The sequence below is a fragment of the Sycon ciliatum genome, chromosome 4 (assembly GCF_964019385.1).
Source record: "Sycon ciliatum chromosome 4, ocSycCili1.1, whole genome shotgun sequence".
Classification (NCBI taxonomy): domain Eukaryota; kingdom Metazoa; phylum Porifera; class Calcarea; order Leucosolenida; family Sycettidae; genus Sycon; species Sycon ciliatum.
In genome coordinates this window covers 29,474,729-29,497,279 of record NC_088646.1, presented here as the reverse complement: position 1 = coordinate 29,497,279, position 22,551 = coordinate 29,474,729, and the positions used below count along the sequence as shown (strand labels likewise).

The 22,551-nt window shown below is 47.3% G+C and overlaps 2 long non-coding RNA genes across 2 annotated transcripts; one reads left to right on the top strand and one right to left on the bottom strand.

Moving 5' to 3' along the window:
* Positions 1-1,129: 1,129 nt before the first annotated feature.
* Positions 1,130-3,987, bottom strand: LOC135813689 (uncharacterized). Its single transcript, XR_010553085.1, has 2 exons — positions 3,512-3,987; positions 1,130-2,103 (listed from the first exon to the last, which is right to left on the bottom strand). It is a non-coding gene; the product is annotated as an uncharacterized LOC135813689 (long non-coding RNA).
* A 10,454-nt stretch (positions 3,988-14,441) lies between these two features.
* On the top strand, positions 14,442-16,399 carry LOC135813688 (uncharacterized). Its single transcript, XR_010553084.1, has 2 exons — positions 14,442-14,856; positions 15,469-16,399. It is a non-coding gene; the product is annotated as an uncharacterized LOC135813688 (long non-coding RNA).
* Positions 16,400-22,551: the final 6,152 nt, after the last annotated feature.

Below are 22,551 nucleotides of genomic sequence, written 5' to 3'. Positions count from 1 at the left end.
CTAGAATCAAAAAATTAAGAACTAATACTGTAGGCTGCGCTCGAGCCCCGGGCCCTGCGTTCTTCGGCGCCCGATCTTATACTACTACTAGTACTACTAGTATGGACCAGGGAGTCGTATACCCGGGAGGCGACACGCGCATCACTTGTGCACAACCATGATCGACTCAACGATTCAAAATATTACGACCTGCTCGGTGTGGGACAAGTCCGTACATACATGTAGGTCATAGCGCCCGGGAAATCCGTACATAGCGTCGTCTTCGTCCTTTCGCTGAACAGACTTTCGATCTCCATCGCCGAAATACAGCCATCTGTGGCCATCGCTGAGGAGTTCACTAATAAAGGGTCTTGTTCGCTGGCTTACTCACTGGCTTTGCACTGCCACTCGAACTCTGAGGCACTTTGACCACCTAAGATGAGGTAATCCTTTCTTTACAAATTGCCTCAATATTTTCTCACCTTTAGGGCAATGAAGTAATTTTTTTCCTCGTGACTAACTTCGACCGACCAAGTTGCCCTGTCCCAGTGATCTACAATACTTATATTGCACATTTGTGAAATATTGGACCTATCCAGATAAACGAAATGACTTATATTCGAAATTACATTTTCCAAAGTTTTCCTTCACAAATAGTCCCAATTTGTTCTCACCTTTAGGGCAATGAAGTAATTTTTTTCCTCGTGACTAACTTCGACCGACCAAGTTGCCCTGTCCCAGTGATCTGCAATACTTATTTTGCATATTTGTGAAATATTGGACCTATCCAGATAAACGAAATAACTTTTATTCGAAATTACATTTTCCAAAGTTTTCCTTCACAAATAGTCCCAATTTCTTCTCACCTTTAGGGCAATGAAGTCAATTTTTCTTCAGGACTAACATCGGCTAACAAAGTGGCGCTGTCCAAGTGATCTACAATACTTATAATCATTGCACATGTGAAATATTGGGACACAGAGTGAGGAAATGGCCTAAATTGAAACTTGAACTGTTCTGCCAAGTTTTATGCAGTGAACGCAGGGCTGAGAGCCCGCAAGAGCCATCCCGGAAGATCTTGTGCGCCACCAACCGAACCTTCGGTGAATGTTCACAAGGTTAGAAGCTCGCACAGATAACACACATTGGATGCTAATAGTAATACTTGCACTCAGGAATGTGTGCAAATACGACAGAATTAATTCCAAATAAAGTCAACAATAGCTGCCTCAACACAGTGCTATCAACCATCCGTATTTTCCATATTTGTACGGAAAATCACTACTTCGTCCGCGCTATGGATTTTGAGAAAAATGCACGGAAAATTGAACGGGATTGATCAGTATGTATAAGCATTGCAAGTGCAAGCTGAGCGATGAAAAGCAGAGAACCGAGTGGAAAGAAAACGCTGCAGTGGAGAGTCCTTAGAAAAGACTTAAAAAATATCAATAATATCGCTGCACGAGATCATCCTTATAAGTTATAACGTCAGCTGATCGTACTGTGGTTGATTCATACGGCGGTAAATACACACCTGCCTACACACGCTCTCTAAACTGAAAAGTTATTCTGGCACAGAGCTCTCCTTCCCGCCACCACCACCATCATCAGTTCGCGTCTGGCGCCTAGTCGATGCAGGGTGAGTGGTGTCCGACATAGCAGGCTGGTACATCAGGTAGCGTATGGCGCATAGCAGATGACACAGCAACAACATAGCTTGATTGCGACGTACCTTTCGTCCCGGCTGGACTCATCAGGCAATCTTCTTCTTAGATGTCTTCACAAGGAGCTTGACTCGGGAGAATGAAGTTGAAGACTCCACTGCAACTGCACTTATGGTTGGTTCATATGGTGGTAAATACACACCTGGCAATATGGGGGTAAATACACGCCTGCCCAGACACGCTCTCTAAACTGCAAAGTTATTCTGGCACATAGCTCTCCTTCTCACCACCACCACCACCACCACCACCACCATCAGTTCGCGCCTGGCGCCTAGTCGATGCATGGTTAGCGGTATCCGACATAGCAGGTTGGCAAATCAGGTAACGCATGGCACATAGAAGATGGCAACGACATAGCTTGATTGCGACGTACATTTCGTTCTCTCGGTTCTGCTGTAGCCTGAAAAAGGAAATAAGACAATGCATCCACATGACACAGACAAGTAATTACTGTTACAAATAATGCATACTGCTTGATAACAGAGAAAGAAAGTCAGTGGTCACACAATTTTTTGGTCGTCCCTAAAACGAAGATCGCTCCAGGGGGGGGGGGGGGGAGCTAAAATCTCAGTCGACTGACGTTATGCATACACATGTACATGCATGCGATTTTCGTCGTCCATTCATTTCGGAGGGTGGAGAGGAGGTCCGAGTACGAAATGAATGATGTTTTTTTCAGGGATCACTAATCACTTTTGCGATGACCCCTTATTGCATCAATTTATCGTCTGAACTGCGCAATTGAGTCCCACTTTTATTATGTTGGGTCCAGATTTCAAGACTCGTGAAGTTCGAGGCGAAAAGCAGGCCGATGAAGGGACGCCAGTAATTCAGTCTAGTCCGGTGTCCTGGAGAGGGGCCGATGAACCGGCAACAAGAGAATTCAATACACATGCTACTCTTCAGTTCATTGCTGGGGAAGACTACTCAAGGCCACGTCACTCCGGCAATTCAATGTACAAATTAGCAGCAACACTTTCAAACGTATTCCTACCAGCTGACCAGCAAGTTACCAGCCATCAGCTCTTCAAATAATTTCAACTTAACAGGAGAGGAGATGGACAGATCGGAAAGTATCGTGGCAAGCTCAGGACAACACACGCCCGGCCCTATGTAACAACAGTGGAAAGTGCCGTGCCATGGTATATTTTCGAAGGCATATCAAGAACCAGCTAATGTGGACTGGGAGTCCATTTGCATCGTCCGATCAGCTGCTACAAGTGCCGTGAGCCAATGGCAAACACGTTTAACAGAGACTACTACCTCTACTGAATGCAACTTTGCATGGCAGAGATCTACAAGCACGTTATCTTATCTATCAATAGAGTTGTATCGTCGTATGACTATGTGAAGTGTGAGGTCGTACTGTACTGCAGACGCGTCTACAACCTGGTTGGAAATGTACGCAACAGTTCCCACCCTCTTGACCAGAGATCGCACACACCCTAGGTTTTGATGGGTTTGTACGACTCCCAGCTCTTGACTTTTGTTGGGTGTACGAGACGCACGCACAGTTTTCTTAGGGTGAGTACTTTTTCATGTAGTACTGAATGCGGCAAGCAGGACTCGCCCATCCGCCCCTCCCCAAATGGATCTACTCGAATGGTTCCGGAGGTAGGGGTGCTCTGGCGGGATTTTACGACATACACAAGCGCGCGCACACGCACACAATATACACACGCACGCACACACATACACACGAACGCACGCTATGTCGCACGTCTTGGGCATGGCTTCGTGAATACAAATAATAATTTAATGTTATAATTTATAGGGTCCAAATGTTAGAGCAGCTTTACAAAACCTACCGTTCAATACCGGATCATCTTGTGACAGCTTCCTTGCAACACCCATGACTTGACCCCACTTCGTCTTGACGTCGGGAAATCGTTCACACCGGAGTTGGGACACGACTCATTGAAATCCAGGCCTATCTGCAGCTGGGAGCAGGACAGAGCTGATGGACGTCAGCAGCGGCTGTAGAACAACCATAAACGAGTCTTCTTTCTCCGCAGTCAGGCGGGACAGCAGCTTTGCAACGCAATCTTCTTGCCTTCTGTGGGTCTTTAGCGGCTGGGATTCGGAACGCTCTGTAGAAACCATTGAACAAGTACTGCACTCTATCAACCCACAAGTATTTCTTCCAATTCATGATTATTCGCAACTTTTTATGCAGTACGCGCACCAGATCAGAAGCCGCTAAGTAGCAAGGTTGAAAGTTTCAAGACAAATTGAAAAATATAATAACATAGAAAATTAGAATTCAAACCATACCTGTGGCCCAAGCCAATACCGACTGAGCGTTCACGCGAAGAGAACGTAGATCTACGTCAGCTGAGGTTTCCTTAGGATCAGGAGGTGATTCTTGACCCGGATCTGGATCGCGATCAGCAGCACTCTCTGCCTCAATCACGATCATCAAATGCAACTAATTTATAATACTTGGAAAAGTAGTTCATTCTTCTTCTTCTTTTCGAGCTACGATTTCCCACGATCCTATCGATCCTGCACGAGTCCGTTCCCCAAGGAGTGCACTCCCAAAGTCCCATGGCATAAGTACACGGAGTAGTTGGTTTATAACTCAGGGCACGCACCGGGGATATCTGAGGGAAAAGTGGGAGAAAGTGCCGCGAGTCAATCATAGTCGGCCCGGAAGGCCTCGTGTCGCCTCCCGGGTCTATACGACTCCCTGGTGGTAATGGTACGAGTGTTCAAACCCATTTGAACTTCATACTGTTCGTCTTCTTTTTGACATGCTCTCTTTCCATCGTCCTTAGCTTTTGTTTGTTGAGAGCTGTTTTGGCTTTCTCCTATACCTCTGGGGGATGCCAAGTGATGGTTTTGAGAGGCTGGTGATGGCTGTGAGCGAGAGTTTGCCGATCGGCGTCGTCCTCGCTATAGCGATGAAAATACTAGTTACTGCGCACCTGGCAGATATCACAACACGTCGAGCGTCCAGGAGCAAAGGAATCTTGGGTTTTCACTGGAATCTAGTTCCTCCAGCATCGTGTAGCCCACCGTCGGTGAATGGCCGTCCAGAAAGGTCGAACCTGGTCTTCTGCAGCATCTCGCAGTCCTGCGAGGCACACTGAATACGCCTGTCATGTATTCTACAAATAAAAATCACGAAGTAGTGGACTTTATAGTGATGAGTCTATCCTGTATGCTGCAAAAGACGCAGGAAATGTGACTGGTGTCCGTACACTGGACGCCAATATCATCCCAGTCTTCTCCTGCAGGATCTGTTTGACATTGACATACTGGTATGCAGTGGGTCGACATTGGCCTGGTTTGGCAGCTATCTGCCTGGGTGGATGTAGCAGGTTTGCATTGGCTTGTAACTGTGGAGTACCGGCAGGGTTTGAGAGGTTGCTTGTGCTGTGAACACATCTCTACTGCCTGTCTCGTCCTGGAAGTGCCGTCTCGCCGCTTCCTTGCTCTACAGTCACGCCGTTATTTCGCTTTCAACGGTTTCGTGGTGCAGCTCAAAACCTGCCCAAACAACTGTGAGCTCGCAACATGGTATGGACAAATTGCACCACTCATGCTGGTTAACTAAAACCGGGATAGTCGAGTAAGCGAGTTCACTCCCTGGGCCATGGCAAGATCTGTTCAGCGCGGGCTATTCCAACCTCCAAGTGCATAGTCACCGATCGATCCATGCGATGGTGGTTGACCTACAAAGAGCCAAGGTCTACGAGTTCTACTATTGGATGCTGTCTACATGCAGTCAACAAAATCGAAGTACCTCAGTATGCCCCAGAATAGGGCATGTGCATCTATAGCATGACACAACAGGGGTTCTGGCGGCACCTGTCAAACAAGCAGTAGCGACTAGTGCCAGCTACCTATCGGAGGCTAGCCGCTACAGTCTGTCACTGGAGATAATTATTATGTTCACTGTTTAGACTGAGCACAATCAATGATGCCCAATCAATCTGCCCAATGTGTGTTCTGTTCCACCTAATTATAACTTTCCATCGCATCAACCCTACTACACGCACATGTCGTCACTCTAGCATGACTTGTGTTATTGTTTATTTTGATTCGCACGATAAATAGAGCACAATAAACGTTAACTTGACCAAAGGATGAAGGCGACTGCAGATAGAGGAACACATCGAGGTACAGGTCCTGGCATCAATACAGTATCAGAGAGAAACAAACAAAAATGAGAGGTACGCAGAAAAAACTCTCGTAAGCCCAAGGGGAAGTGGTTGATGAGGGATGAATGCACTCTCCACGCTCATCTACACTGTTCGTGGAAATGCACACATACATACAATAATATACAACATAGCAACAGCATGAACAGAACCGAACAATTTCATGTTCACACATGCAAGCACAGACCTGAGCATTAGTACCAAAAGCCGATACAGACAATATCCCCATACACACAGACTCACGCACACACACACACACACACACAATGTCCCATGTATGCGCCCGTGGTGAGAAAAGCACGCAAATCTACAAATGCACTGGATGTGAACCCACAGATTTTCTCTTATAGCAACGATAGCGGATCTGATTCTGAATGAAACACACACACACAATACAATCATTGAATGCCCATCCACAGATGATGGCAGGTCCTGAAAGAACATGCAGTGTTCCAGTAATGGGGAACAGAACTTCGAGTGGTGAGTGAGGTATACACACACACGTGCGTGCGCGGGCACACACTAAAATATTCAGAAATAGAATCGACATTGTAGTATTCATTGGTTGGGGAATGGAAAGGAAAATAAAACATTGCTGTAGGTTATTGTTGTAAGGACACTGGGAGCACAACAGAAAGGTAAGCAACTTGCTTTGAAGCAAAGAAAGTCATTACTCCACGGATCTCAGAAGGAAGGAACGTTCCAGAATGCTGTACAGCAGGTCACATAGTATCGCAGCCTGGACAAATAGGCGCTGGGAAGTCCTAGTTATGTGCTCACCTACACCACGATGCACCAATATTCTGAGCTACTTTGGCAACAACTTTGTCCACTTGAGACTCCCATGGGCTGAGCCAGTCCAGTTGTTGAGGGCTGCACCAAGGTGGACGGCAATGACCGCTGATGGTAAGGCAATCCCGGAGTCACAAAGGCATCGTCAACATGGCGCTGAGGCTGGATCGATAAAATCAACCTTTAGGCTGCCGCGGGGTTGACAATAGGCCGCTGTCTCGAAGCTAGTCAGTCAGCCTGGTCACCGCCATTGACGAACCAGTCGCCACCGCCAGCAGTGGCGGTAGGTTGTGACAAGTGTGGTGCAATATTGTCAGCAAATTCAGTACTCAGGATAAGATGAGTGCAAAGGGAACGTTGTGTTTGATAATATTGAAGTGAACAGGGATGATCACAAACCCTGCGCGTACTCCACCGTGAGTTACAAGAAAATTCCGGACTGGACGACGAGCAAACGCCAACCTGCTACATCCAACCAGGCAGATACTATTACGATAGCTGCCAAACCGACCTACTGCATAATGTCAATGTCAAACAGATCCTGCAGGAGAAGACTGGGGTGTTGGCGTTCAGTCACTGAGTGTACAGACACCAGTCACATTTCCTGCGTCTTTTGCAGCATACAGGATAGACTCATCACTATAAAGTCCACTACTTCGTGATTTTTATTTGTAGAATACATGACAGGCGTATTCAGTGTGCCTCGCAGGACTGCGAGATGCTGCAGAAGACCAGGTTCGACCTTTCTGGACGGCCATTCACCGACGGTGGGCTACACGATGCTGGAGGAACTAGATTCCAGTGAAAACCCAAGATTCCTTTGCTCCTGGACGCTCGACGTGTTGTGATATCTGCCAGGTGCGCAGTAACTAGTATTTTCATCGCTATAGCGAGGACGACGCCGATCGGCAAACTCTCGCTCACAGCCATCACCAGCCTCTCAAAACCATCACTTGGCATCCCCCAGAGGTATAGGAGAAAGCCAAAACAGCTCTCAACAAACAAAAGCTAAGGACGATGGAAAGAGAGCATGTCAAAAAGAAGACGAACAGTATGAAGTTCAAATGGGTTTGAACACTCGTACCACCAACTATACCACTTTCAATAAATCGTGACGCCATTTTGTTTTAACATGAATATCGCGGATTGGCATTTCGAAAAATTTCCCATTTCACAAGCAATGGAAAATTGTGTAGCGAAGTGGGAATTGTATAATTAGTTGGAGGTGAAGGTGAGATATAGCTATGTCTAGCCCTCGCGATTTACGCGATTTCATGCTCGAACACAGCATTTTTTTAAAGTTCAATATTCTAATGAAGCTGTACTTGATGCAGCTCATCCAAGGCCCTTCAGGCCTATTTTCATGGAGAACAAACCCAAACAGGGTGGGTGGGTGGGACATAGTTATATCTCACCTCCAACTCCTTATACAATTCCCACTTCACTACACAATTTTCTATTGCTTGTGAAATGGGAAATTGCATGTCGGAGTTTCCGGTGAGATATAACTATGTCTTGTTTAAAGTCGGTTCCGCACCCTGAGCGGAAACAAGAAACTATCACACTGTCCACACAAGGACTTAGTGAAAGTTCTAGTAAGGTGCGTGGCATGATAAACAAGCATAATCAGCCCACACTATGCCAGGCACAGACCACCGAATGACCATCACTGAGTACAGATGGAATTATCATAAAACTTACGCACAGAACGGCGAGTGGAGTAGATCATACCAAAATGGAATGCAACGTAGCATTGTCAACTATGCAGAATTAACGGACAATGCAAACTCCAGAGTGGGAACACCTGGGAAAACTGGTGCACCAGGTATATACAGGACCTTTGGAAAGGAAAAGGTCTGAGAAAACCCCAAATGTGTAGGAGAAAAGAACACGGCGGACTGAAGCCGTGGACCCTATCGGCCGCAATCATGAGCGGCGGAATAACAGACTGTCAGCCAAGGACAGTCGCACCGAAGGTGGTGCCATCAGAAAAACGATGGTGTCCACACCAGCATCCGACATGGAAGTGAGGAGCCACCTCAGCGGCAACGGTGCGCGGTGAGACCGGCTTGTGAGGACGTCGGAGCGACAGCAGCAGAGGGTTGGCAGACGCGGCGGCAGCGGGCGGGAAACTCTCTCTCTCTGTGCGAGCAGAATACTGCCTTAGAGCATCCACACACAACGGAGGGTGCTGAGGGCAAGCAGGGAAGACAAACTACTTGGCTGGATCACCGACGCGCTGATTCTGGGTAAAAGTGGGGATCCCAAATGAAGCAGCGTTGACAATAATGTCCATAAAACGAACATCGAGCTTCTGCAGCTCAGAGCAACGCCGGGCACCCGTCAGAGCCAGCAGCATAGTCAACCTGAGAGTCAGTTCTTTGAGAGACTCATGTGTGAAGGACATGTTCCGGAACCAATCCAGGACTGCCTGTACATTCCACATGCTGCCATAGCACGGCTGAGAAGGACGGGATTGATATGCACCGGGGAGCATATGAGACACCAGAGGATGCGGGCCAACCACAACGCCATTGATGGGAGGAAGCGTCATTGACATGACTGACCGGTACAACCCTAGCGTATGATACAGTCGAGCCAGACGGAACTGGGAGGTCAGAAAATCGAGGACCTCGGAGAGAACACCCAGGGAATCAATTTGCCGTGTAGCACACCAATCACACCATGTGTTCCATGCCGACTGATACACACGGTCGGTGAGGGAACGCCATGACGCCAAGAGTAGGGTGGCAGTGTCGCCCGAAACTCCGCTGCGGCTGTTGCTAGCCCGGAGAGTTTCCATGCGACCTGGGTGAAGTGAGCTGACTGTACTGACGGGTGAACTTTGTGATCTGGTCCAGCAAACAAGACCGGAGAGGCTGACAGCACGCGCGGAATGTCCACCACTAGTGCCAAGAGAGCTGGAAACCAAGCCTGGCCGGGCCAAAGCGGAGTGACCATGACTATGGATGGGATTTCCTGTGGAACAACCCTGGCCGGGCATTTGCCAATCAGATAGATTGGAGGGAAGGCATAGACTTGCAGGCAGGACCAGTCGAGACAGAAGGCATGCGGGCTGTGTGCATATGGGCGCCAACTGACGTACATGTGCAGTCGAAATTTAGTGCGAGATGCAAACAGGTCGCAGGCACTCGGTCACATGATCTGGTGAACCTGGAAAACTGACCGGTTGAGCATCCAGGCGCTGGTATCCGTGTGATGGCGAGAGTGATAATCAGCAACTGTATTCACTGCACCAGGTAGATATTGGGAGTCAAAGTGATATCTCTGAGCAGACTGACACCACTCCCACAGCGTGGCAGCTATCCTGTCTAATGTCGGTGATGAACGGCTGCCAGTGCGGGGCAAACAGGGAACAGCCACACGGTAATCGAGCTGCAGGAGAATACTGCCCTGGTATAGAGAAGGCGCTAGCGACTGGACAGCATACTGGACTGTGAGCGGTTCCGGGACATTCATGTGAAGCTGCTTCTCGGCAGATGTCCATCAGCCGCCTGTGGTGACATTGGCACAATATGCACCGGGCCCCACCCCGAATGACCTGCATGGGATGCATCGGACTGGATGGTGAGGCCCGGTTTGGAAAGGCGTACAGGTCGCCCACTCCACAGCTGGAGATGCCAAATCCACTAATGAATCTCGGCATGGCACTCATGACTGAGAGTAAGCCGGTAAGTGTAAAAGGGACCCTGCCGTAGGAACGTGGTCTTCAAACACTGCAAGCGACGATAGTTAAGTGATGCAGGAACCACGGCAACCATGGTGGACACCATCATGCCCACAATTGACGCAATACCCCGAAGACATACGGTGTGAGCAGCCAGCAGACGCGCACATTGTTGTTGAAGCATGGATGCTTTCGAGTCTGGCAATGAGAACTCCATGGTGACGGAGTTGACCTGAATACCCAGGTATTGTATCTGCCTGGTGGGAATCAGATACGACTGCATCCAGTTGATGTCGAACCCAAGACCAATCAGCAGATGAAGAATGGTAGCAACAGGGAGAAACAGGTCGGACGTTGTCCGTGCCATGATAAATATGTCGGCGAGGTGAATCACCAGGTGTAGGCCGAGCGAACGTACCATCTTCACCACAGGGTGCAGAGCTAGTCTTGGTGAAGACTCTGGCCTCTGGGACCACTGCGCAAGCCAAACGGTAGACAGTTAAACTGGGAAATCTGTTGAGACCACTGAAAACTGGAGACACTGACGATCGAGCCGCTGGACTGGAGAAATAAGCATCTCTTAAGTCTATCCCGATCAGCACATCCCCTAGCTGCAGGTGATCCGGCACTGTCTTCAATGACTCCAGTGCGAAGTGGTGATACTACAGATAGTTGTTCAGCGCTCGGAGGTTAATAATTGTGGGGGCCGGGGTTTGCCATTATTAAAATTATTTCTTTTCTTTTTGTTTTGTCTTCTCACATTCGTCACTCTGTGAAATGTCACGAATGATAGCAAATTGCCGTGTACCACAAAGAGCCATTGGCAAACAAACCAATGCATGGCTCGTAATTATTATCGCCTTACTCAGGACCGCCGGATGCAGCGTTTGAGTGGTCCGGTAGTATCATGGCCGTTATACTTTGTGTAGGGTATGACGGGTACACCTGCCCTCCACAGCAGGAAACACGTGTTCGTGGCTGAAAAGTTGGTCCGGTAATAACCTGACCAGCTCCGGCGGCCTGTTATTAATCGCACATCACGGCAGTATGCTACAAGCACAATTGACAAACATGTCACCCGGCAACTGCACACGGGTGCGCGTTACAGGATTGGCCTGGCAACTTCAAACAGGCGCAATTGACAAACATGGTGCTCCGCTGGGCAACGTCAGCGGGAATGCACCAAAACAAACACAGCCCCGGCATCAGCAAACGGGAACGCCGTTACAAATATGGTGCCCCGGTAAACTCAACGGGAGCGCACTAATACAAGCTGGCCTGGTAGCTTCAAACAGGCACAACTGACAAACGTGGTGCTCCGCTCGGCAACTTCAGCGTGAGTGCACCAATATAAACACGGCCCCGGCAACAGCGAACGGGAAAGCCGTTATAAACATGGTGCCCGGAAAACTCAACGGGAACGCACCAATGCAAGCTGGCCTGGCAACTGTAAAGCGGCACAACTGACAAACGTGGTGCCCCGCTGGGCAACTTCAACGGGAATGCACCAATACAAACACGGCCCCGGCAACAGCAGACGGGAACGCCGTTTCAAACATGGTGCCCCGGCAAACTCAACGGGAACGCACCAATACAAGCTGGCCTGGCAACTTCAAACAGGCACAACTGACAAACGTGGTGCCCGGCTGGGCAACTTCAACGGGAATGCACCAATCATGTGACAAACACGGCCACGGCAACAGCAAACAGAATCGCCGTTACAAATATGGTGCCCCGGCAAACTCCACGGAAACGCACCAAGCTGGCCTAGCAAATGGGTACACTGTTACAACATCAGACCATCACATCAAGATGCCGCTGCGGCAACAATGTATATGTAGCAGCAATACAGCAGACATGTGAGGTGGATGTGATTGGGACCGTTTGGCCCGCGTGCTACGCCTGAGGTGGTGGCAAGTAACACTGTCCTGATGTGAGGACTCCGAGTCGGCACTACTTCAGTAGCATCTGAGCTCTGACTAGAACTAGACTAGTCTAGAGACTAGAGTAGTGCTCACCCTCATCTGAGTCGGAGTATGCCGGTCTTTGACTGAGAACAGTCAGACTCACACTCGGAGGCACTGGCAACAGTGTCCGCCGGACTCGTAGGCACTTAGGCCAACCAGGTCGTGAGACCGTTCAGGCCGTTTAGGCCGTTAGTGCTCGTCACATTTAAGGACGCACTATGGTGCCGACAAGGTGCCGGGCTGGAGCCACCAGCCACTCGTGTCCTGGCTTCGCCAGAAACATCACACGACCCAAAGTCACGGCGTGACTCGCGTGGACGCAAAACACTCAAAGCACCCGGCCCATCTTGGGGTGTCATCACACGCCCGCATCCACGGCTCAGGGGGTTTCGACCGCATCGGCCGGCACGTGGGCAAGGCGGCGAGCCGCCTGATCATCGTCACGCAAAGACTCTAAAAGCTTCTCCATCGCCACGAGTCTAAGACGGTGAGAGGAAAATATCCAAGGCACTTCTTGTTCGAGCATGAAAAAAGGCCTGAAGGGCCTTGGATGAGCTGCATCAAGTACAGCTTCATTAGAATATTGAACTTTAAAAAAATGCTGTGTTCGAGCATGAAATCGCGTAAATCGCGAGGGCTAGACATAGTTATATCTCACCGGAAACTCCGACATGCAATCGTCAGGCCCCGGCCCGGTTCATGCTGCCTATAGCCTAGGGCTTGAAAGTGATGATGTCAAAACGGCCAGGGAGTAGTAAGTTGACAGCAGATTTCTATTTTTGGATCCACTAAGGTGTGACTTTGCTATTGCCTAAGTATGTGGGTGCATAGCAACCCATCATTTGGCATGCAGGTGTGACTTTTATTTCGCCACCAGTTGTAACCCCGCCCCCAGTAGCCAAATCAGTCAGTTTCACTAGCTACATCACCATGCTGTGGGTAAGACCGCTTGAAATGTGCTTGGATCCATGCAAAAACTGGATCCAAGTGGATCCAGTTTTTGAATTTTTGAAATTGTTGCTATGCTGTGACGTAGCACTTTCAAGCCATAGGGCCCTATTGGATCCAGTTTTTGTATGGATCCAAGCACATTTCAAGCCGTCTTACTCTCAGCAAGGTGATGTAACCAGTGAAACTGACTGCACAAACAATACGGAGGATTAGCAAGACGAAATTCGCGTTCGCGTTCGCAAACATTTTTCAGTTAGCGAACTGGATTGCGAACTTTCGCATTTTTCGTTCGGAAAAGTAGTCGGAACACGAATCGCGGATTCGTGTAAGGACAGTCATAAATTTACTACGCTATACTGTCTGCAGACTCTGCAAACAATGGACGACGTGTCAACGTCATGCATGTGCGAAGTCTGTTTGCTAATCCTTCTCATAACGCGAATTCCGTCACTGAGTTCGACTTTCCTTGGAGAGCGAACGCGAACGCGAATTTCGTCTTGCTAATCCTCCGTAGTAGTGAGGTTTTGCATTCCGAATTTCGGTTCGGCGCTCTTCGGTCATTTGTCGAACATCAAAATGTCGAATTTTCGCACCAACGTTTGTTTTGCAAGTCGAAAATGATGTGTTTTCATTTCGTGAGCCCTAGCATCAGCAACGTCCTGTCCCGTGCTCCTATTCTTGCCGATTCCAACGAACTTTGATCGCCCTAAGAGCCGAGGGCCAAACCTGTCGCCTCAGAAAAACCAACTCCATGGCCAAGTCAAACTTTATGAGTATCGCCACAGTCTTTTCAGCCACACAGATGACGATGAGGACACTCCAGGCGAAAGAGAGTAGACAAGCAGTGGAGGAGCAATCAGAGGTAGCTGACGACGCTGATGTCGCCCAAGACGCCTGGGAAGCGATGCCGAGATAAGAAACCTCTTTGAATAAATCACGCGCTAGCGCTCTTCTACAGAAAATTCATCCGAAAAATATTTTCGGCAAAGTGAGCTTTTTCCGAACAAACATGCCAAATCTTCGCGTGCATTTACGACCTCGCTCCCGCGTGCCGAATCTTTTTGCCGAATTTCGGAATGCAAAACCTCATTATTATACATAATTTTCGGGTTACAAAACGTCGCTAGCGCGCTGCGCATGCGGTAGAAAACTTTCCAATCAACCAAAGGAAAAAAACAGTCGAAAAAACTTCCGAAAAACGGAATGCAGAACCTCTCTAGCTCATGTCATTTAAACTAACTTCTTCGTGCGATAGCGGTGGTACCATTTATCCACTCTAACTTTTTGGCGATGGCTTGCGAATAGAGACAGCCAAAAGCACGATTTCTGCTCGCTAGCTGTGCTCCGCATTTCATTAGAACTTTGTTGAAAAGCAACACACAAGAAGGTCTGAACAGTGCCGGTTGCAGCTTCAGCCTTCCCTCCCTGGCTTTCGGCTTGCTGCAGCGACAGAGACTGCGGCGCCGTGTTCACGTTGATTGACCAGTGAGCGCTGCACACAAGCTAGCTACAGAGATGGCGGGGATCAACGAGGAGAGTTTCCTTGGACTACACATGGGCTGTCCAGCTTTAAATTGTGACAACAGATCGTAAGTACTTCGACTTGTTTTATTCAAATCCCCACATTTAATTAAGTGAATAATAACAAGAAGGTACAAGAGAGGAGCTAGAGAGAAAAGGGAAACCAAGAAGGCGACCATGTAGAAAAAGAAAAGTCACTTGAAAGATTAGAACATTGAAAGGATCAGTCACGCAATACGTACTACTCCCTACTTCAATTGTGTTCTTGACTGAGCATGCTGAACATGCACGAAGCATATCATTTTCCACAGGTGTGGGATGCTGTTGCAGTAATGGATAATGTATTCTCGGGGCAAGGTCAAGTTTGCATCCATGAGTTAGCCACGTCTGTTCCAGAAGTTACGGGCTCTGTGGGGATTCCTTGTTGCACATAAACGTATTGCGAGCTCGGCTTGGTATTCTCTTTTGTTTGTTCTGTGGTTTCGTTCTGCCCCCCCCCCCCCCTCCCATCCCCTCCTCTCTCTCTAACGTCCATGTTGATGTCTGATTGCAACGGCAACGCTTTGACCTCTGGTTGTGTGGAGTTGCTCACAGTACATGTACATGCTGGTGGCAGCCTGTGATCGTAGCTCACCAGTTTCAATACTCCTGTGCCTGTGTTTGTTTGATTCAAACTGCAGCAACAAAGACGTGGTCCGCAACCGTTGGGCCAGCAAAGAATGCAATGGGATGATGTGGATTAGTCAGAAAGGCAACTTGCGCTGCGTGCACCATCACGCAACGCGTCCCTGTGTCTACGGCCCAGTGAATAGCTTCAAATTCGACTGTGGCCTGCGCGGCCAGGGTTCGCCTCATAGCCTCCAGGAGCCCTTCGTTGCGACTGATCCACAAAGTATTTGTCACGCAGTAGCTGTTGCGCTTGCAATGGGTTACTTTGGTTCTGGGGTGATGCCGTGGAGCACGGAACTGATGGGTAATCTGGTTGAACAATTTCCTGATGAGCCGTCTGCATCTGTACGGCAAAACGTACGTCGTATGACACTGGTACCTGTTGCCGATTAATAGTCTATCACATGTTCCATTCCACATGTACATGTAGTATAGTACGAAGAGATAGTGCCGTCCGGTCTGTCTTGCTTCGTGATCGAGTAACTTCCCCTCTTTTGCTTATCTCTGATAACATGAGCCTCCCAAGTTGGGTGGTCGTTGTTTCACGTTTCCGAAGTGAGCTGTGGCCGTCCTGTGCCGTGGTCCTTCGTCCTTCATCACCATCTTGTCATAGCTAACATTCTTAGTTCGCTGTGATATTTAGCTTGTTTTCGTCTAGAGTGCACTCACCTTCCCCTTTCTTACGTTACTTCATAACTTAGAACCTTTCAAGTTGGAAGGCTGCTAGTTTGCGCATTCTAGACGCGATGCAGCTAAGCATCATGTTGTTGAATGTCATAATCTCATCAGTCAGTTTTGTGCGAATTGTTGCACATTTTTGACTCAACAGTATTCTGCTTATAACTGTTAGTGTTGGAGAAAAAGGATAACTTGTTCCCGTAGCTATGCAGAAGACGTTACTTCAGTAACGACTGGCGCTAGCCAGGGTCCACACAGCTTTAATTTGGTGTTTGTGTGTTTGTGTCACGCCTGGCGCTATACCGTATCTGTCCCGTACCGTACCGTACCATCAAACACAGCTGGCCACATACAGCTGGCCGCACTATTCAAATAGGGTTTTCAAACGCAAGATCATAACGTGAAGCAACTTGGAAGAATGAGTATGAATGCGAAGTGTATGGGGGAATGCATGTAGGGCGATAGTGCGGGTTCGAATCCCAGGTAATGCCTGGAAAAAAATAGGAAAATTGAAAAATTTATAACATCCCTATTCTTTTTTTGCCGTCATCAAGGCGGTAGATGGTGTCGTATTATCCTCGACCGTACCTGTCCCGTACCTGTCCCGTATCTGTCCCGTACCGTACCGTACAATCAAAGTCGGCTGGCCACAATGCATATTCAAATACGGCTTTCAAATACAAGATCATAACGTGAAGCAACTTGGAAGAGTTAGTATGTATGCGAATTGTATCGGGGGATGCATGCAGGGCGATAGTGCGGGTTCGAATCCCAGGTTATGTCTAAAAACAAAAAGTAGAAATTTATAAGAATTTATAACATCCCTATGCTTTTTTTGTCTAGGTCATCAAGGCAAAAAAGCATAGCGTAGGGCCCTGAGCTTCCATGCTCTCTCGTAAACTTTTAAATAACCGACGAGGAGACAACAGTCGTAAAATAGCAATGAACAATATCAATTGTGCACTCATAACCATGTATTAACAATTAAAATGAAACAATTCCAGAACGGTTTCTTGTGACTATCATCAGTGGAACATCGTCACATAGTAAGAATCACTAAAACAACCAGTTATATAGCTACAGAACTAAATATTTCGACAGAGCTTTCGGCCATATTTTCAATTCATTGCATTCCCAACTCATCACAACCCCGCGCTCTTCAGCCGAACCATACATAATCATAGGCCGCGCCCAAGGCGAGACTCACCGCCGAGATCCCCCAACGCGACAGGCTCGGTTGCCGTTCAGGATTCACACCGACCTGTCCGCCCGTCAACAGGATCGACAGCAAGGAGCCTGTCGCGTTGGGGGATCTCGGCGGTGAGTCTCGCCTCGCCTGCATACATGGACATTGCAACATCATAATAATAAACAACATACATGTACTTTCCATTGGCATCAGTATTCCGCGTAAGATTTTCGTCGCCTGTGTGGTGTGTTTCTCCACCAATGGGCGCGGCCTATGATTATTTATCGCTGTTCTCACACTTTACCATTTTAGCAGCTTGCATATGCCATTGATATATGTGGAAAGCGCGCACTTGCGCCATTTCTGGTGTATAAGACTGATCATTTCTCCATTATCATCATTATCATCCTCTACTGATGAGCTCCGACAGGGAGCGAAACAGCTGTCTAGAGGCGTGGAGCAATATTATCTCTCAACGGAAGTGTCCTTGCTGGTGTCTGTATGGTTCGGCTGAAGAGCGCGTGGTTGTGATGAGTTGGGAATGCAATGAGTTATATAGCTAGAGTATAATATGAAAAGAAGCGTGTGAATGCAGCACAGCTAGCGGTTATGCATAACGCGTGTAGTGTGAACCTTTGCAGTGTATCTGAGAATGGTAGCTATATAACTGGTTGTTTTAGTGATTCTTACTTTGTGACGATGTTCCACTGATGATAGTCACAAGAAAACGTTCTGGAATTGTTTCATTTTGATTGTTTATACATGGTTATGAGTGCACAATTGATATTTTCATTGCTATTGTAAACTTTTGGTCCTCTTTTTGAGTTTCCTATGTAATCGGATATGGAGAAGTGTGAATTATTCTAAAAGCTGTGATGTGGAAATGAATGTTTTCAATACGAGGAAACACACACACACACACACACACACACACACACATCACACACTCGCACACACACACACACAAATTCTACGTACATGTATCTACTTGAAGTACATTGCACCCACCATAGTGTCGGTACTCCCTTCGTACGGTCTTATGTACTTACAAGTAGATAAAACAAATGTAGTTTAATTTTTAATTTTTTTTACCTCCCTCATATTCCTCAATAGTAGAGGGTAGACGCTCTGAGCTTTTATCCCAGACTTGAATTACATTTTGGTTTGATGCATAATTATGCTACACCTCATCAGCACAGCTTGTCAATGCCTTCTTTTATGACTGAATGTTGTGATTCAGCTTTCATTGTCAGTTAGTATATTCAGGACTGGTATACTTGTGGAATTCGATAACCCATTTATCATTATGTATGGAGTAGGCTGCATACGACTCGTATTTTGTACTTCGAAGTATGGAGCTAGCGGAATTGTCTGGACCTTCATTCATTATTCTTTGCTCTGAATTCATCGCATCACACTATTGGGCAGCACCGCTCCTTTGATATCGATGTCAAATAAACTCAAATACAAATACAATTACAATAATAATACAAAGGAAAATCCGGTGGAACAAAAAGTGATTTTAAGGTAGCAGCCTGGTCGTAAATTTCATATGGCATTCAATTGACCGTAACTTTGGTGTCTCTCAATGGATTTGAGTGAAACTTCCACCACACACTCCTGCCACTATGCTAGCCCTCTGGACATGATTTAAAAGTTCTTGCGCCTCACTGACAGGCTTTCCAGGCCGGAAAACTCAAAATTCCGGAATAGTGCCACGGTGTGCGAGCCACCCAGGAGCCAAACAAATACATTTACATGTACAATTTTTTCACATTTTCTAGCCAATTCTCTCCGTGCGCAGGATTCAAACCTAAAAAACGTCCAGAAGCAGCCATGGGTGGTGGGATAGGGCCCTTCAACGTGGCCCTGGAATCTGTCACAATGGCAGAAGCGGGCGTTCTGTCACAGACTCCCACAGACCGAAGTCAATTTTGAATTTTTTTAGGTTCAGGGCGTGCTACGAGGTCGTACCTTTGATGCAACATCCAGTGCTGGGACCTCCACAGCAAGCCATTTCCACAGCGCTTCCAACCGAATCCAGGATACCCTCCAAAATCGGCAAAGACTACCACTCACGTTCTGCTACTGCCTAGTACTGAATCCTACCTGACTTCTTGACATGACTCAAACTTGCCAAAGTCACTAAATCAACGTCAACTACAATAATCAAGCCACATATCTGCCACGTCACGAGGGTGCTGGCAAAAGTCCTGCTGCACGGTGGCGAGCTTCGCCCACTTCGCCCGCCGCCGTGCAGCCCAATAGGCAATACGTGCTTTTTAACGTGATTGTTTGGTGGAGCAAAATTCTGCACACTATCGCGTGTTTCCATCTTACGACACGTTGCGCACGGTCTGCTCACATTCAAACACAGTGCTGCCAACAAATGACAGCGTGCAACAAAAAAATCTTTCCTTGCAAGGGCACATTTTTGGCCATAACTCTTGAACAGCTGGTCAGATCGAGACAAAATTTTCAGAGATTTTGCAGCTGTTCATGCTCTTTCAACTGATGTAGCACTCGATATGAATTTAGTGACCTAGGGCTGAAACGATCATTCAATAACTCCTAACGATCAACCAATATCACTAACGATCGATATATTGGTTTTATCGATTCTTGTCGGCTCTATCGAACACCAGTTTATGAAGAAATTCTATGATGCCTTCGCTACGTTAGAAATTTGTGGTACCGCACTGTTCACATCTGTAGATATCTGGCTGGTTTTATCAACATTCATGTTGTTTCTAGAGCGAAAAATCTTGTCATCACCCTCTGGCAACTGCTCGAAATCTCCGACTTTTCCCACAAATGAACCGAAAAAGGCAAAGTCTGCTCCGCCGATCTCTTTCAAAGCCACACATCAATTTTACAGTGCTTGAAAGTACATGATTGCACTCGTATTCACTATCAGATGGAGTGCAAGGGCTAGAATACTGTCACTGATATGCATGCATAAAAAATGTTTAGCACTCGTTCTGAACACTAACGATTATCGATTGCACTCTTAACGATCGATATGCGAGTTATCGGTATAATTTTTTCGGCCCTAGAATTTACAAATTCGATTTTTCAGGGATTTTACGACCAGGCTGCCACCTTTTAAAATGTCTCTGCTCACGAGTTTCATGCTGAAAATCAATCATCAGAAGACTGGGCCTAAACTCGGGGTTGTGTGGTCTTATTCACTTTAACAGTATAAGCGCTGTCCCATGGCAGGTATGCAATGCTAGTGTTTCAGCGCGAAGGCAGTGTAAGTGATCAGTATAATTATAGTACTATGCGGGTGGCATGGGGATACATGACACCGGCCAAGGCGCTTCCGGGACGCGGGGCAGAGGAGAATAATTAAATTTTCAGGTAGCAGCCTGGTCGTAAATTTCATATGGCATTCAATTGACCGTAACTTTGGTTTCTCTCCATGGATTTGAGTGAATTTTTCACCACACACTCCTGCCACTATGCTGGCCCTCTGGACATGATTTAAAAGTTCTTGCGCCTCACTGACAGGCTTTCCAGGCCGGAAAAACTCAAATTCCGGCGTAGTGCCACGGTGTGCGAGCCAACCAGAAGCCAAAAATGCATTTACAATATTTTCACATTTTCTTGCCCATTCTGTCCGTGCGCGGGATCCAAACCTAAAAAAGGTCCAGGAGCAGCCATGCGTGGTGGGATAGGGCCCTTCAACGTGGCTCTGGAATCTGTCACAACGGAACGAGTGGGCGTTCTCTCACACACTCCCACAGACCCAAGTCAATTTTTGAATTTTCTTAGGTTTAGGGCGTGCTACGAGGTCGTACCTTTGATACAACATCCAGTGCTGGGACCTCCACAGCAAGCCATTTCCACAGCGCTTCCAACCGAATCCAGGATACCCTCCAAAATCGGCAAAGACTACCACTCACGTTCCACTAGTGCCTACTTGTAGTACTGAATCCTACCTGACTTCTTGACATGACTCAAACTTGCCAAAGTCACTCAATCAACGTCAACTACAATAATCAAGCCACATATCTGCAACGTCACGAGGGTGCTGGCAAAACTCTTGCTGCACGGCGGCGGGCTTTTTTTGGCTAAAGAACGTGCTTTTAGACTTTTTTGGACTTGGAGCAAAATTCTGCACACTTTCGCTTGTTTCCATGATACGACAAGTTGCGCACGGTCTGCTCACATTCAAATACAGTGCTGCCAACAAACGACAGCGTGCAACAAAAAATCTTTCCTTGCAAGGGCACATTTTCGGCTGGTCAGATCGAGACAAAATACAAATTCGATTTTTCATGGATCTTCCGACCAGGCTGCCACCTTAAAGGCAGACATGCTAGTGTTGTCATTGGGGCTGGGTGAGATTTGGCACCAACCCGAGGTGCTGCTGAGGCGGAAAGGGAGCTAGGTTATAAAGCTGCAGAGGTAGAAGTTTGATCCGTGTTGACGCTTTGATACCAGCTCTGTGCGCTTGTTATGGGACTTTTCCTTGTCTGCATTGCTGATTTGTAGTTTCTCTGTTAGACACAGGTTGCACCTCTTGATGGTATTTGGGTAGTATAATACAATTACGGTGTTTATTTTATTTATTTATTCAACATCTTATGGCTTCCAATGGCAGCCAAAACGGGAAGATGTGGGTGATAGCCAACCATGGTAAAAGAAGGAGTTTACTTAAAAGGAAACAAGGAAACCGAGTTTAGTTGGTGGACTCTAACGCATAACTTGTGTCCCACAGGTTCCCATGTTTCCATTCAATTTTTACCTTGGCTCACGAAGTTACATTTCACTGCAGTATAATTTCCAGCCTTTTCGCGAGGTGCAATACATACAGCAAATGAACAAGGCCTATGGATTAAGTGCAATCATGTACAGTAGAGAGATAATACTTTAATAGAAAACATCGCGCAAGTAAGAAGAGCTAAAACTCTTCTTCCTTGCGCGATGTTTTCTATTATCTCTTTACTGTACATGTGCATGTACTTAATACATTGTCCTTGTTCAGTTTCTGGATGTATTGCACCTCGTGAAAAGGCTGGAAATTATACTGCAGTGAAATGTAACTTCGTCGCTGTTCCTTTAAAGGGGAAGTATACCCTGAAATCAAATTGTCACCAGTTGTAGTCTTCGGGGTGCTGAGTCGAATGGTCTTGGTCCAAGGAAGCTGAGACCCTCCCTTCCTCCTTTATTCCCAATCGAACTCGCGTAGTTCCACCGAAACTGGGTGACTGCGCCCTGC